The 16,240-nt window shown below is 46.7% G+C and overlaps 1 protein-coding gene and 1 non-coding gene across 2 annotated transcripts in view; both read left to right on the top strand.

The window, feature by feature from the left end:
* TCF7L1 (transcription factor 7 like 1) overlaps positions 1–16,240 on the top strand; it is a 144,540-nt gene that overhangs the window by 53,651 nt on the left and 74,649 nt on the right. The window lies entirely within an intron of this gene.
* On the top strand, positions 15,781–15,884 carry LOC116149580 (U6 spliceosomal RNA). Its single transcript, XR_004133200.1, has one exon. It is a non-coding gene; the product is annotated as a U6 spliceosomal RNA (small nuclear RNA).

The following is a 16,240-nucleotide window of genomic DNA, read 5'->3' as shown; positions in this document are numbered from 1 at the left end:
TGCAGTTCTGAGACCCTCAAACTTGAATGTGTGCTGAACACGGCTTCCAGCCGCCCTGGAGCCCAGGGCCAACAACTTGTGTGGTTCACACAACTAGCAGAGTGTGTAACCCATCACAGTAGACACCCCGGGAGGGGCTTATCACAGAAGAACCAGGAGGAAAACCCTGGCATATCGAGGTGTGGGGCTGAATCCTCACGTCCTTGGCAGGAAGCTGCTGCCGGAGCATTGTAGGCGCCCCGGTTCAAGTGTGATCACCCCAAGTTTATCTGAGAGTAACACATGGGTGGTGCACGTGGTGAAAAATTCAGACCAAATAGAGGCGACACATCAGAGGCTTCCTCACCTCATCCCCGAGGCGAGGGGTGTGGACAGTGGGGCTCCCTGCGGTCCTTTTTCAGGGTATCTGCAGTATCCTGTTTGCGTGGTGGCTGGGATCGTGGGCTCTGGGCGCAGACCTGCGTTCACAGACCACCTCCACTGCCTACAAGCTGTGCATCTCTGGGCGAGTTACTTACCCTTTTCTCTGCCTCCATTTTCTCATCATTAAAGTGTGAGTAACAGTACAGGCCAAATAGGGTTGTTGTAAAGACTAAGTGAGTTGGTGCGTGGAAAAAGCCTGGAGCAGTGCCTGGCAAATGGTTAAGGAATGTTAGCTATCATTTCCTATTGACATGTAAGGACCTAATTTTCATTTTAATTTTTTTGGTTAAAAACCAGGCATTCCTACTCTGAATGTTTTTATCAGTAGGGTTCTTAGTTGCAAGCAACAGGTATCAACTGACGGATACCAGCAGAGAAGGAATTTCTTTAAGGGACATCAGGAGGTTTCCCAGACTTGCTCGGAAGGCTGTGGACTCAAACTTGGAAACTAGGTGGCAGCCCAGACCAGGGCCACCGCTGTGCCACAAAACCAGAACGTTCAGGATCTGCAGCTTTCAGAGTGAGAGGCGGATTCTGTCCCCCACCAGGACTCATAAAGGGAGCAGGGATTCCTAACTACGGGAAGGGAGGCCCAAGCCAGGGGCCACATGTCTTCCCGAGTAGTGTATTATTTATCTGAGCCATCAGCGTTCTTTTTCGTGGTTGCATAGTATTCTCAGGACGGCCCTTGACTCACTGGACCACTGCCCTGGTGATGAACTCCCAGGTTGCTTATGCTTTTTGCAGCATGCCCCACTGAACATGCTTGCACACGTGTCTTTACACAGACGTGGCATTTCTGTTGGATGAATTCTTATAAGTGTAGAATTACAAATGTAGTCATTATTTTTCAAGTTAATGTTTCTTATATTCTGTGGACATTGAAAGACATTGTGAATATAAGTGAATAGTATTTTAAGCAGCTGTTTAAAAAGCTGTGGTGAAGTACACATCACATAATGCTTGCCATCTTAACTGTTCGTAAGTGTACATACAGATCAGTGAAGTTATGTTCATGCTATTTGACTATCACCAGCATCCATCTCCAGGACTTTATCTTCCCAAACTGGAATCCAACACCCATTAAACAGTAACTCCCCGTTCCCCCTTCCCCAAGGGAACTCCCTTCCTACCTTGTGTCTCTATGAGTCTGGCTGCTAAACAGTTTTCCTAGGGTGGTCACGGAAGTCATCTGCACAGGAATGATGGTTGAAGGGCTAAGAGATATTTCTGATTGGGAGCTTGAGCATTTTTAAAGACGGGTGTGAGCGGGGACTGGAGACACGACCAGTGGTAACAGGTCGCATTTTTCCAGCACGTCCCTTAGGCCCATCTGCCCGTGCTGCGCGGGCTGTGGTTCTCACCCCAGCGGTGCCTTAGAATCACCTGGGAGCTTTGACAGGCGGATACCCAGGCCAGGCGTGGCACAGGACCCAGGCATCAGGACTTTACAAGGCTCCAGATGATTCCAGCGTGGTAGGCAAGGTCAAGAACCGCTGCTTCTGGAGGACAGCTGCATTTCATCAGCACCCCATCTGGGGTAAGGATTATGATTATTCCTGACTGACAGACAGGAAGGCAAGTCACAGGGAGTGAGGCATTCTCACCGCCCAGCACACGCCCCTGCTGCAGTGATCTCACTGCTGCCTCCTGGGCGTGGGGCAGGGCGTGAAACAAGCCCCTCAGCGGAGGATGCCCCTGCCTCTTTCTCTGCCCCGTGTGCTCCCGGCCTCATGAGCCTGCTTTCCGATTGTCCAAACCCCCCGGTCCCTGGGTCTCACGCTCGGAGTTTGCTCTGCCTAGAACGTTGTTACCCTCCATCCTCACGTAACTCATTTCCACTTACCCACCTGCCGTCCCCTGCTCTAAAATGGGCCCCGTTCTTTTCCCTTGGTAACGCTAGGAACAGCATGTGATCATGTACCTATCTGTTTTGATTTCCCAGTTGCCTGGTACTCAGTAGGCACTTGCTAAATAAGATGAATGAGTGGGAAGAAAGCAGTAATGAACAGGAGCACGTGAGCTCTGTGAGGACAGGTGGCAAGTCCGGAGAGCTGGCTCCCTTCTCTGACGGTGGTGAAGCGTAAGCGCAGACATGCGAGCGGCGTGTTTTTCAGGTTCGCATGAGAGGCTTGGACCAGCTGGGTGTGATCCTGCTCAGAACTGGGTTAAACTTCTGAAAATGGAGACAAGTAGGACCACAGAGCTGTCCCCTCCAGCCTGCCACACAGCTGAATCACCTGGGGAGCTTAGGAACGAGCGCGGCCTGGGTCTTTGGTGGGAGGCGAGGCTGAGGGACATGGACCCGGAGGTCAGAGGGGCCAGGGCAGGGATGCTGCGGCAGGGGCAGGTGGGAGCTTGCAGGAGGCCGGATCGAGGCCGTCCCAGCTTATGGGAGCAGCACCCTCGGTCAGACCAGAGAGCCCTGCGGGGTCATCGGGTGGTTCCTGTTCTCTGCTATGGGTCCCATGCTTTGGGGGTTTCTCAAATTTTGAACTTGGTTTTTTTAATTTAAAAAAGTCTTTATTTTGTTTATTTATTTATTTTTTACCAAGTAACCAAAATAAAACATGCCTGATTAGATAGCCCGCATTTCAACAGGCTGGAGACCACCGGTGCCCTAATGGAGCTTCCAGGGTGGCTCACGCTGGGGCGGGGGAGTCCGCTGCCACCTTCTGTCTATTGGAATTTCTTATAAATGTGGTATTGGTTAGAAGCTTGGAGTCCAGCACCCGTTTTGCTCAGTGTTCAGGCACAGTCTGCTGTCAGGCCACTACCCAGATGCTCACTCATGCCCTTCATGGGGTTGGTGGCTCTGTCTTCAAGGCCCAGTGGCCAGTTCGCTAATGTGGGATGTGTCGCCTGGTGGAACTGTCTCCTGATATTTCAGGCTTCTTGCAAGTTTTGGGTGCGTCTTGCTTGATTTTTATGTGTGATAAGGAAACGAGCAGTTGTTCAGTAGTGTGGGAAGCCAGCACGGCCTAGTGGTTCAAGTGTGGAGCCTGGACGTGAGTCCCAGCTCTGCCGTGTGCTGCCTGTGTGGCCTTGGGCAAGTCGGCTAACCTCTCTGTGCCTCATTTCTTCATCTTTTAAGTAAGGATCATGGTAATGGTGTTGCAAGGCTTACACAAGTAAAAATATAGGTAAGGGGCTGAGAATAATTACCATGTAAGAGTTTTCCATTGTTTCTAATATTATTTTAATGACTCTTTGCAACGAAAATTTTCTACCACTGTTTCAAATTTTGTATGTACTGAACTCATGCATTCTCAACCAGAAAGGTATTGCCCCCCAGGGGGCAGAAAAAAAAATCTAACTATGTGGTGATGGTTCATGGCTCTCCAAAGGGTCACCGTCCATGGAACCAAAGGGTCAGATGCATGGAGTATCTGTATTAAGATTCCTGGTGGGGGGGGGAGCACAATGAGGCAAAATTGTCTAGCAAGTCTCCTCGTTCAGGGGCTGCGGGGGAAGGTGCTTCATAATGAAAGAAAGACCAAGAAACACTGGTTTTAACTAGGGACCATTTTAAGATCCGAAGGGAGTCTCCTAAAAGCCAGTTAGCATTTTCTACCACCTGTCTGTGGAAATCAAGATTTTTCTCAGCTCTGTGCAATTTAAAACAGGAATCAGAAATAAGCGGCTAGGTGATGTGGCTGGTTAGAGGACAGCTGTCGGCCATAACCGTGGGTGTCAGGGCACGGCGACACACCTCTGTCTGTCTCCCTGATGGATCTGGTTTTTATGTCGAGGATTGCAGCCTCCTTAACACAGAGGTTTCCTCCCCGGCGAGTTTCAGCAGCCAGCTTTGTGGCAGCGCTGCGGCTCCTGCCGGATGGGTGGCAGGTGAGAAGCAGAGCCCGCGCCGGGGCAGTGGGTCCCCCTGGCTCTCGAGGTGCGAGCAGAGCAGGGAGCCTCTGCCCAGAGCTCTGGCGGGCAGTGTGGCGGACGTGGAGAGGGCCGTGCGGTGTCCCGCATCTCTGTGAGGCTGTCTGCGGGGCTCCTCGGGGAGGCTCAGGCCCCACGTTCCGTGCAAGGAAAGGCAAAGACCTTCTTTACTGGTACAAAGGCGGGTGGGGTGGCTGAAGCCCCCAGGTGGTGTGCAAGCTTGAAAACCCAGTCAAGTTGACCAACAACCTTCGGTTACAGTCACGTGGCATCTCCATTACTCCCGAATTTCCCGTTTGGGGTTTTATTAGCTTTTAGTCAAAGGCGACATTGTGAAGAAACCCAGGTTAGAATTCAACTTTTAAAACAGCTCAGTGAGAAAGTGGGGAGGAAGAGCCAGGGAGCTGCACAGAAAATCTTGGAGAGGTTACTCAGCAAGCTCAGGCCCAAACCAGCACGGTGTGCGCGTTCCTTTCGAGGGAAGGGGCAGGAGAGCGGGGCAGGAGCGCCGAGCAGCACCCCGGGGGAGGGGCAAGGGGCTCCCCGTTCCTGGTCTCCGGGGCCTGGTGGCTCTTCTGATCGGGGAGGAATTTCCAATGGGCAGGGGCTGGGTGGGGGCCCAGACAGCCTCCCACAAATGGACTAATGAGCAACACGCACTGGCCATGACTTTGCCAATTGGAAACAGCTTTGGGGCTCCGAAACCAACGTGGAGCCTAATGCAGACCCGACGTGGGTTTCACCAGCTTGGGGGAAAATCATGAAAATCAGAGAAGCAGTGTTCGAGGTCTGCGAGCTCCTGGACGGGAGCTTGCCTGAGATGAGGAGGTGGAATAGCCTCGTCTTCCCACCATCGTAAGAAAAACTGGTTTGTCATCAGGGTAGGGACAGGATGGTTCCGAAGGTGAAGCTGGTGGACTTGAGAGTTTGCAGTTTTTCCAGACAAGTTTCCATCCAGCCTTTCTGCCTCTTGTACTGACAATACTCAGGTTGAGTGGATGTTTCTAATGGTTCCTTCTGTTGGAGTAACTCGAAAAAGAAGTAAGTTCGGTTCCCAAGGACTCAGTTTTAATTCGATCCCCATTGCAGCTCACTATGGTGACCTCAGTGTGTGTCTTAGCCATTTTGTACCTCAGAGTCTCTGTCTGTAAAACGGCAACCTGCTGATCTTTAAAAAATGTATATATATACATAGAAGACACAGTAAAATAAAATCCCAGTTTTAACAACCAGAAGCTGTGAGCCATTTAAACTCTTGTTTGTCTCATGTTTATGAGAAAGGATAAAATGACAGATATCTAAACCAACACCAGGGACTTTCTTGAAAGCTCAGATTCTAGGGCAGCCTGTTCTCAGTTTTGTCTGCACATTAGAATCAATTGGGGAACTTTCGAAAAACACTAGTCCCCAAGCTCCACCCCAGACCAATTAAATCACAGCCTCTGGGAAGGAGGTCCAAGTATCTGTGTGTTTTTAAAAGTTCCCCGGGTTATTCTAATGGGCAGCCAGGATTGGAGACCATTGTTTGGGGTATGCCAGTTGGATGTAAAGATTCAGGCTTATTTCCAGAAATATTGTACAAGATAATTTTTTCCTTCATTCCTTTAATGGCTTGAAAAGAAATCCTGTTTATTTATTTTACTGAAATATAATTTGCATACCATAGCATTCACCCTTTTATTAAAGTGAACAATTCAGTGGTTTTAATATATTCACAGAATTGTGTAACCATCACCACAAATTCCAGACCATTTTCATCACACCAAAAAGAACCCCTAACCCATTAGTTATCACTCTCTCTATCTCCTCCCTCTAACCTCTGGCAACCACTAACCTACTTCTCCATGGAGTTGCCCATTCTGGACATTTTGTATAAATGGGATCATACAATATGTGGGCTTTTGTGATTGGCTTCTTTCACTTAGCATAGTGTTTTCAAGGTTTATTCATATTGCAGTGTGAATCCACATACAGTCCTTCTTTATGGCTGCATAATATTCCACTGGGGGATATACCACATTTTGTTCATCCATTCATAAGTTGATGGACCTTTGGATTGTTTCCACTCTGGGGCTATTATGAACAGTATTATGAGTACTTACATTTGTGTATAAGTTTTTGTGTGTATATTTTTAATTATCTTGGGCATATACCTAGGAGTGGAGTTGCTGGGTCGTAAGGTAACTCTCTGTTCAGACATTTGAAGAACTGCCAGTCTGTTTTCCAAGGTAGGTCCACCGTGGTACCACTAGCAGTGTACAAGGATTCCAATTTCTGTACATCCTTGCCAACACTTGACATTGCCTGGCCTTTTCATTATAGCCATCTTGGTGTGCGGTGGTATCTTGTTACAGTTTTTTTTTTAAACATTTTTTTATTGAGTTATAGTCATTTTACAATGTTGTGTCAAATTCTAGTGTAGAGCACACTTTTTTAAAGCTGTGCAGCATCTTTTTATGTGCTGATTGGCCACTGGCCTGTCTTCTTTAGAGAAATGGCCATTCAAATCTTTCACCTTTTAAAATTGGATTATTTGTCTCTTTATTAAATTATGAGTCTTTATGTATTCTGGACACTAGATCCTTATTAGACGTATGATTTGCAAATATTTTCTCCCATTCTGTTGGTTGTCTTTTCGTTTCCTTGATAGTATCCTTTGAGGCACAGAAGTTTTGAATGTTGGTGATTTATTTTTTCCTTTTGTCTTTTGTGCTTTATATGGAATATCTAAAAAAAACCATTGCCTAATCCTAGGTTATGAAAATTTATGTCTGTGCTCTCTTCTAAGACTTTTTAAATTTTAGCTCTTAGGGTTGAAGTCTTTGGTCAGTTTCGAGTTAATTTTCCTGTATTGTATGAGGTAGGTTTTATCACTCCAAAAGGTTAAGGGTCCAGCTTCATTCTGTGCAAGGTAGTTTGATAATCTTAGAATGGTAGAGCAGGGACTTGGGAACCCCAGCCCACTTACTGTAATGGCAAGGAACCTGAGGTACTGAATTATTTCAACTGAGGGGCAAATACTGACTGACTCTGGGATCCTATAGAAACCTGAAATACTTCCTGACTCTCATGAAAGGTTAGGGTATATTCTTCACTTTCAGTGAATTTTAGTAGCATTTCTAACATTTGAAACCTAGCACTTATCTCTGAGGTGTTTCGTGCATCTTAACACCAGATTAACTAAAATGACCAGAGCACTGCATGTCCCTGCCACAGATGAAATGCCAACTCAGTATCATGTTTAAAGATGTTCATTCTTTTTTTTTTATTGTTATAGTTGTTTTACAATGTTGTGTCAAATTCCAGTGTAGAGCACAATTTTTCAGTTATACATGAACATATATATATTCATTGTCACATTTTTTTTTCACTGTGAGCTACCACAAGATCTTGTATGTATTTCCCTGTGCTATACAGTATAATCTTTTTAAAAGATGTTTATTCTTGAGTAGCTGGATAGCCGAGAGTAGCTGAAATGCAAGTTCAGATTATAGATACATCAGACTCAAACTAAGTGGAAAATTGTATCACGAAAGAAAATTAATTCCCAATGGATTAGCATGTTAAGAGGTTAAAAAATTAAGACACTTAAAAAAGTTTTGAAAAAGATGTTAAAGTGTCTTGTAAAACCACAACAAGGGATAATAGACCAAAGGAACATCAGGGAGAACTCAAACAGGTTCAAGCATGTATAAAGGAAGGGATGGCTTGGAATGGGCAGCTGGAGCCCTACCTCATACTGAAGTCAAATATATCGACTGGATTAAAGATTTCCTTCCATCATTCTTTTTACACTTAAGAGAGGAATGAATGCAAGTTGCAGTAGAACAGTCAAACAGCACAAGTACAATGAAATTCTGTCTTGACCCTCTCCTTCCTCTCTCTCTGCCTCGCTCCAGTACACACCATACTCTCAGCTGTTTGGTGTGTGTCCTTCCAGGCTGGTTTGAACATGTACATACAGTGGACCCTCTGTGTCTGCAGGTGACTGGTTCCAGAATCCCCCGTTGTGGATTCCAAAATCCGAGGATGTCCAAGTCCCTTATATAAAATGGCATGGGGGCATACCTCGCTTTATTATGCTTTGCTTTATTGCACTTTGCAGATTTTTTACAAACTGGGTTTTTACAAATTGAAGGTTTGTGGCAACCCCGCTTTGAGCAAGTCTATCTCCGCCATTGTTCCAAGAGCATTTGTTCACTTTGTGACTCAGTGTCCCATTTTGGTAATTCTAGCAATATTTCAAACTTTCTCATTACTGTATTTGTTATGGTGATGTGTGACCAGTGATCTTTGATGTTTCTATGCAGAAAGATTGTAACTCCCTGAAGTCTCAAATGATGGTTAGCAATTTTTAGCAATAAACTATTTTTAATTAAGGTGCGTACATTGTTTCAGACATAATGTTATTGCACACTTACTAGACTACAGTATAGTGTAAACACAGCTTTTATGTGCCCTGGGAAACAAAAAAAATTGTGTCACTGGCTTTATTGCCATATTTGCTTTATTTATTGGAACCAAACCTGCAGTATCTCTGAGGCACGCCTGTAGTATGTGCATATGAGCTATGTGCTGCCTCCCTCATACTTCACATCATCTAGGTTACTTCTAATACCTACTACAATGTAAATGCTATGCGAATAGCATTTGCCCAGTGTGTGGCAAGTTCAAGTTTAGCTTTTTGGAACTTTCTGGAATTTGTTTTTTCCCCGGAATACTTTTGATCTGTGGTGGGTTGAATCCAGAGATGTGGAACCCAAGGATATAGAAGGCCGACTGTATACAGCAACTGTGTATTATTTTGTGTAATTTTTTTTAACACAAGGAGGATCATATTACTCATATTCAGTAACTTGTGTGTTATTTCCCACTCAGGGTATCTCAGAGACCTTTCCAGATCAAGTACATATGGGTCAACCTCATTCTTCTTAACTGCTGTGTTGCATTCTGTAGTAAGGATTACCTTGGAACCATTCCCATGTTGATAAACGTTAAAAAAAAAATCCTTGTACTTGTCTCTGTGTGCCTACAAGTTAGTCTTTCTCTAGAATAGATTCCTAATGGCATATTTACTGGATCTAATGGTATGTATGCATCTTAAATTTTCATAAATTCTGCCAAAGTGCCATCTAAAAAAAAAAAAAGCTTTCTGTAAATGGACATGCGAATAGAAATGACACTTCCATTAACAGTATGGGAATGATTTTCTGTACTCTCAACAGCTTCTTAAATTTAAACTAATTCAACAGGCAGAAATTATGCCTCATTTTTTGCATTTTCTTTATAAGCAGAAAAAAAAATCTTTGTTCAAGGTATTACTTAGTTTTTTTTTCTATAATCTTTGCATAGAAAACCAGCTGGAAGTGAACAGGATTGGGAGAACTTTCCGCTTCCTAAATTTGAGTCCTGTTTCAGGTTGTCTGAAGGTAATATGTGTATATTGACTTTGTAAATTGAAAAACAAGGATATTTTAAAAGCCGATATCAAACAAAGCCGCCCTTAAAGGTGGTTTACTCTTTCTGTCTCCCTCTCAGGGCAGAGCTGGCCTGGAGCTGAGGGCAGCAGGAAAGATGTGTATTAAAAGCCTTTGTTTTTTCCTGCAGTAGAGGCTGCACACCTCTGTAGGGACCACTGTCAACCACAGGTTGAGTATTTCGAGTCTTGAAATGATGGATTCATGTAAGGACAGATTGTGTGTGCCTGTGCATCCGGGGCGCTGGATATATTGACAGAAGAGGTTGGGAGCAGCAGACAGGAGTGTATGGAGTGTATGTCAGCTCCTGTCCTTTTATTTTTTTCCCCGGTTTGTTTTGTTTTGCGGGGGAGAGGTAATTAGGTGTATTTATTTAGTTAGTTATTTTAGTGGAGGTACTGGGGATTGAACATGGGACCTCATGCATGCTAAGCATGCTCTGTACCACTGAGCTATACCCTCCCCCCAGCTCATGTCCTTTATTCCATTTTTTTCATATAATAATTTCCAAGTGGTTTTTCCAGCTCCTATGGGTTTTTAAAACAGTAGACTTCATGTAAAAATTAAACGGTATCACTTTAGTTGGAGCCTGGGAATGATAAGTCATTGATAAGGACAGTCATCCGCTTGGATGCTTCCTTTTCTTGGTTTGAAGTGCACAGCCAGCCTTTTATTAATAATGACAAAGAAAGACAGTTCCAAGTGAAGGCACAGCCACCCGGGGGCATTAACTCGCTCCTGCCGGGCTCCTGTCCTCTGCCCAGAGGGTTTGGGGCAGAGGCCCTAGTGGAAAATGAGGGCATGTGGCCTGAGGGTAACTTGTCTGCTGGGATTGCTTCCACCTTGTGGGAAGGTTGGTGGCCTTTCTCACACCTGCACAATACTGACTTGCCTTGTTGGCGGCCCTTGTTATCACTGAGACCTTGTGCGTTAGTTTTTGACCAGACAGGCTCTGCATTCCTCCCTGGCCCTGCGGGGCTGTGTGACCACAGAATGTGTCAGTGGGTTAGCGGTTTTGTGCCAAGTAAAGACTGATAGAAAACACTGAAGATGACAATGCAAAAGTTACATGAACAATCATGATTCTATTTGCATTTTGGGGACCAAACAGGGATCCCCGCCACTTATTGATCGACTGCCAAGTCCTGGGCTTCAGAATAGGTGCTCTTCATAAGGCATCATTTCATTTAATGTTCTGGAAAATCAGTTCCAGAGTCTGTAATCCCACAGCTAGCTTGAGGCAGGCACCGGACTGAGAGCAGGATTTGTGCTAAACCAGACCAGGCGAAGTCTTTAAACTGAGGTTCCTTCATCTCATTAAACTTGTTTTCAGGCTCTTGCCTGGGCCAGGCACTAATCGTAGTGCCGGGAATCCAGAGTTAATGCCTCCCTAGAAGGAGCTAATAGTTCAAGAAGGAGATCCTCTTTCATTTTATGCAAATTAAATTGTTGCATGTGTTGTAATTTTAGGTGGAGAAAGTAAACCCCAGGAAACAAAAAATAAGAAATATTTTGCTCTAGTGAAAAAGAAAATCCAGTCTTCTAAGGATTTGTCTTTGCTTACGCACATTGAATTCGGTTCCCTGAACCTGAATGTTGACTCCAGCCAGAAACCTCGTTCTGAACAAGGATGGGAAAGGTGGGAGGGGGGTGGATTCTATGACCGAAAAATGTTTTAGCCACACTGATTCCTCATTCCAAGGTTTTCTCAGACATTTAAGAAGCACCTTCGCTGAGGCAGAAACAAATGGGGGGTTTCAGCCCATATTTTAATCATGAATTTTAGTCCTCTTTTATAATTGGTGTGAGAACAGACACTTCGAGTTGTTTATTCCCTGCTTCTATAAATCCTGTAAGCAGAGTCAACGCCTGACTGGCACTGATTGAATTCCAGGTCACCGCCCGTCTGTCTGCCAGATGTGGGCGGACGCCTTCTTGTCCTTCATGCCCGTGTCTTCCTCACTCACGTCCACCAAACTCCTCCCATCCTGGACCATCCTGAGTGCTTCCCTTTCACTCCGCTCTGCACCTGGGCAACCCCCTCGGCCTCCGGGTCTCAGCTTACGTGTCACCTTCTTTGGGGAACTTCCCTGATCCCCTAACCTGAAATCAGTCCTGCGCTTTTCATTCTCATAGCCCCTCGCCTGTCCTTTTTAGGCGCTTATCTCAAACATAGCTTTGTATTTTGTGCGCACACATCTGCCTGGGGTCTGTCCCTCCAGAAGCAAAAACCCACGTCTGTTTTGTGTCTGTCTCTCTCCCGTTACATAACATCCATCGTGGCGTCTAGATCATGTGGGTGGATGTTTGGGGAGGGCGATGGATGGACTGATGGGCAGATGATGGGGTCCTTCACTGGGTCCATTGACCTGGCAGGCACTTTCGAGGGACTGGGCACATAGCAATGAAGAAGAGGTTAGTTCTCAAGTTCTTCCGGCTGGGGAGAGTGACAGTGAGCACAGTGACAGAGCGTGTCAGGTGTTGATGAGGAAAATAAAGCAGAGTGAGACACGTGGAGAGGAAAGACAGCGATGCTGTTGAACGGTGGTGGCAGAACAGGCCTCACAGAGGCCACACTTGAACAGAGACTTGGAGGAGGTGAGGGGGCGAGCCATATCGAATTCCTCGTTGAAGAGCTAAATTCTTACCATTCCGTGTTCTCCAGGTGGCTTCTAGGTATGTGTTTGTCCTGTCACACATGCAGCTTTAGTTTTCCATGTGTCTGGAGCTGAATATAGTTGACCTTCCTCATCCGCAGGTTCCGAGCAGGGGATTTGACCAACCGCGGGTCGAAAATATCTGGGGGCAAAAAGAATTCCAGAAAGCTCCAAAAAGCAAAACTTGAATTCGCCGCACAGTGACAACTATTTGCATAGCATTGACATTGTATTAGGTGTTACAAGTCGTCTAGAGATGAATTAGAGTGTGTGAATACAACTCCGTTTCACGTAAGGGACTTGAGCATCCATGGATTTTGGTCCTAAAACCAATCCTCTGTGGATACCGAGGGAGGAGCGCACACAAAGTCCAGTGGACGGAGAGCCTTTGGAATGGTAGGATCTCCCTTTTTTGTGGAAGGGACAATTCCAGGAAGAAAAACAAAAAGATGTTTATGGGCCACATTTTTGCTATCTTCAGTTCATTTTTTATTATCTTGAGGAAGTGACACATTATTAAAAAAAGTTGAACTTTTTTCTTCTTCCCCTTGGGAATCAACACGAAATCAGTAAGAAAGTGACTTTGTCCAAGTAATCTGGGCTTGCGGGTTCGGCCCCATGTGTAATGTCATTGATTTCTTTTTCCTCCACGTATTTTACAGATTTTACAGTAGTCATTGAAAAACAGGGGCAGATATTTCTCTGAATCTAAAATGTGCCACCGGGTGAACAGGTAAACAGGTGGTCTGGTTAGGAGAGTTTTTGCCAAGCGGGACAGGTGATGTGTGCGTCCAGGCCACCCAGGAGAGACCTGGGGCGTGAATAAGGAGGTCAGTCCCCAGGCAACAGCCCAAAGCAGGAGGGCGACTAGGGGCCCCAGTGTAGGGCCCACAAGGATATCTTCTTCTTTTGCGTGAGTCCCTGTGAAGCCAATGGCGCTGTCCTCTCTGGGCACATGAATGAGACGAGAAGACTTACTTCGTGCATCCTCCGTGGTTGGGGGTGGGGGCTGCAGTGCCAGGAGTTGCTGGCCAGCCTGCTTCTTTTCCTGTGGTCTGTCCACTGCCTGTGCTCCCAAAGGGAGCTGCTCCAGCTCTGAATGTCCAGGTGGGCCTCTTGGGTCAGAGAAGGGAGCAGGGAGCTCCAGGGAAGATGCTCAGGGGCTTCAAAGCTGCAGACCCGTCAGGACAGTGATTCTCAAAGTGTGGTCCAGGGAACTCTGCTTCAGAATCATCCCAACTGCTTGTTGAAATGCAGATTCCTAGGTCATCCCAAGGGGCAGAAGGTGCGGCCTCGAGACGGAAGGGCTGTCTCCAGGGCCCACATAGGGAGTAGGTAATGGAAGCAACGCCTTTGCACAGAAACCTACTGCTGCAACTGTTGCATTTCCGAATTATGGATGATTTTTCCCCCCAAATGTGTCTGATAAGTCCGGTCCTGGGGAGGCTACTTAGCAGACCTGGGTGGGGGGTTCCAGACAGGAAATTCAACAACGTTAACGGGTTAGGAAACTCATTTGCCTTCTTTGAAGGGATCTCCATTTGAGACATGAATATCCCTTGTAAGAGAGGAAGCATTTCAGTCTCCATATACCTAAAATCCTGGAGAAGGCGAGAGTCTAGAAGGATCTGTCCTGGGTTGTGCCTGTGGAGACAGGACATAATCTTCACAGATCAGTGTTGATTCAACAGTACTTCTTGGATCCTAGCCCTGTGTCAGACCCGGTTGGGGACCCTCCCAGCCGTGTGACCATTACTGCTTCCTTATGGTGACGTCAGCTCTGCCCCTGCCCTTACCCCCTAGGAGGTCTCCCCTCCTGCCTGCCCCCTTCTCCACGCACACTGAGTGTCCCCATCTCCCTTCCGGCTTCTCCCAGGAGCTGCCTGCCCTGCTGGGGAGGCCTTGGACCTACCCAGGCTGAGCCCTACAGGGTCTCCCCTAGGCAGGCATCTCCAGCGGTGCCTTGGGGTCGCTGCCAGGTAGACAAGACAGACGGGCCTTCTCCTTTGAGGAAATGACAAGTGCGGAGAGCTGGGGAGGGAGAGAAGGGTTACATGGGTGTGGCAGCCAAGACAGTAGATTGGAAGATAATCACGGTTTGCTGATTGCCTACGTGGAAGCCCAAGAGGGTCCAGGGGAACCCACCATAAACCATGAGCCACAGCCGAGACTCACCGGAGGAGTTTTCCCTGGGCCGTGGAAGGAAGCATCCGGTGGCAGCGTGGAGGGCTGGGTTCATCCAGGTCGGTCCCGACACCCTGTCCTTGTCTGCTGGGCCTCTTCCTTCCATGGGGGTGACAGAGACGCATCAACAGGGCTCTGAACACCACCACTCTGGAGGGGCTGCCACAGGCCAGACAGGGCCCTGAACACGCACAACAGCCCTGTGAAGCGGTGAGCACGGTCAGCACCGAGCTCATCACCCCCATCTGACAGGTGGGAGACTTGAGTGTGGAGAAGTGAGGAGACTGGCCCCGGGAGGCCACTCAAGGCTCCCCTCCGCCCTGCGCTGCCTTTGGCCACACAGCACGAGGGGCCTGTTCCCCGAGACACTTTGCTTTCCTACTCTGGGACCCCCACCCCTGGAAATTTAGCCAACATCACTGAACAAGCCTTTGTCTCCAGGGCAGTGTCCAGTCCTCAAGGCAGACGACGTAGCCCCGAGAGCTCTGAGAACTTAGGTGACCAGGGAGCCAAGTGCTTTATTATTTACTGAGAGCTTTTCAAACATAAACAGTTCCCTCATTCATTAATTTAAGAATTGATTTCCCTGCCTGGAACCACAGAGATAGAGCTCATCAACCAGGATTTACAACTGCTCCGTGAGCTGGAAGGAGCTGGAAGGAGCTGGAAGGAGCTGGAAGGAGCTGGAGGGAGTGGGCATGGGGCTGCCACCACTGCCTGAGACTTTTAGTAAGAGACTCAACGCCTCTTAACCCTTCACGGTCTGCCTTTGTTTAGAAAGAATAAGGATTATATAAGCCGATATATAGAAGAATCTAGAACAAGTGTTGGCACGTAGTAGGGTTTCTAGAAAGTCAGGCTCTCCCCTGTTCTTCCCAGGAGGGCGAGAGGCCGTGTAGGATTTCATGAAACGCGATGGACTGTAAGACCTGCTCTCTGTCCTCGCTTAGCTTGTGATTTAGGGAAGGAGGGCTCTCTGAAACCACAAACATCGGAACTCCAGGCCTGCAAGGAGAGACCCCACGGAGCGGTGCCGGCTCAGGGGTCGGAGGCGTTATTCCTGGCAGGCATGGCCTGTGCCCACTGGCCCAGTCCCGTTTCAGACATGACTTGGGGCTGGTACGGTGATTTTGCAAAGTTTGAAATTGTCGGTGCTCGCTTTGGCAACACATATACTAAAATTGGAACGATACAGAGATTAGCGTGGCCCCTGCGCGAGGATGACACGCAAATGTGTGAAGCGCCCCATGTTTTCCTGTGTATAAAATAGATAAACAGCAAGGTCCTGCTGTAGAGCAAAGGGAACTGTATCCAATACCTTGTAATAGCCTGTAATGAAAAAGATTATGAAAAGGAATATATATGTATGACTGAATCACTCTACAGTACACCAGAAATTGACACAACGTTGTAAATCGACTGTACCTCAATGAAAAAAGAAAGAAACTAGACAATTGGAGAAACTTGAAAAACATAACCTAAAATAAACCAGCATTAAAAAAATAAATAAAATAAAAAATAAGAGTTCTGATCATCAGACAAGCAAAAAAAAAAAATCATATAAAAATCCCAACTTCAAGCTTCTCTTGAAAAATCAGAGGTGTAGCAAGG

The sequence above is a fragment of the Camelus dromedarius genome, chromosome 33, assembly GCF_036321535.1.
Source record: "Camelus dromedarius isolate mCamDro1 chromosome 33, mCamDro1.pat, whole genome shotgun sequence".
NCBI classification, from domain to species: Eukaryota; Metazoa; Chordata; class Mammalia; order Artiodactyla; family Camelidae; genus Camelus; species Camelus dromedarius.
Note: the sequence above shows the minus strand (reverse complement) of the source record. Positions and strands in the feature narration are given on the sequence as shown.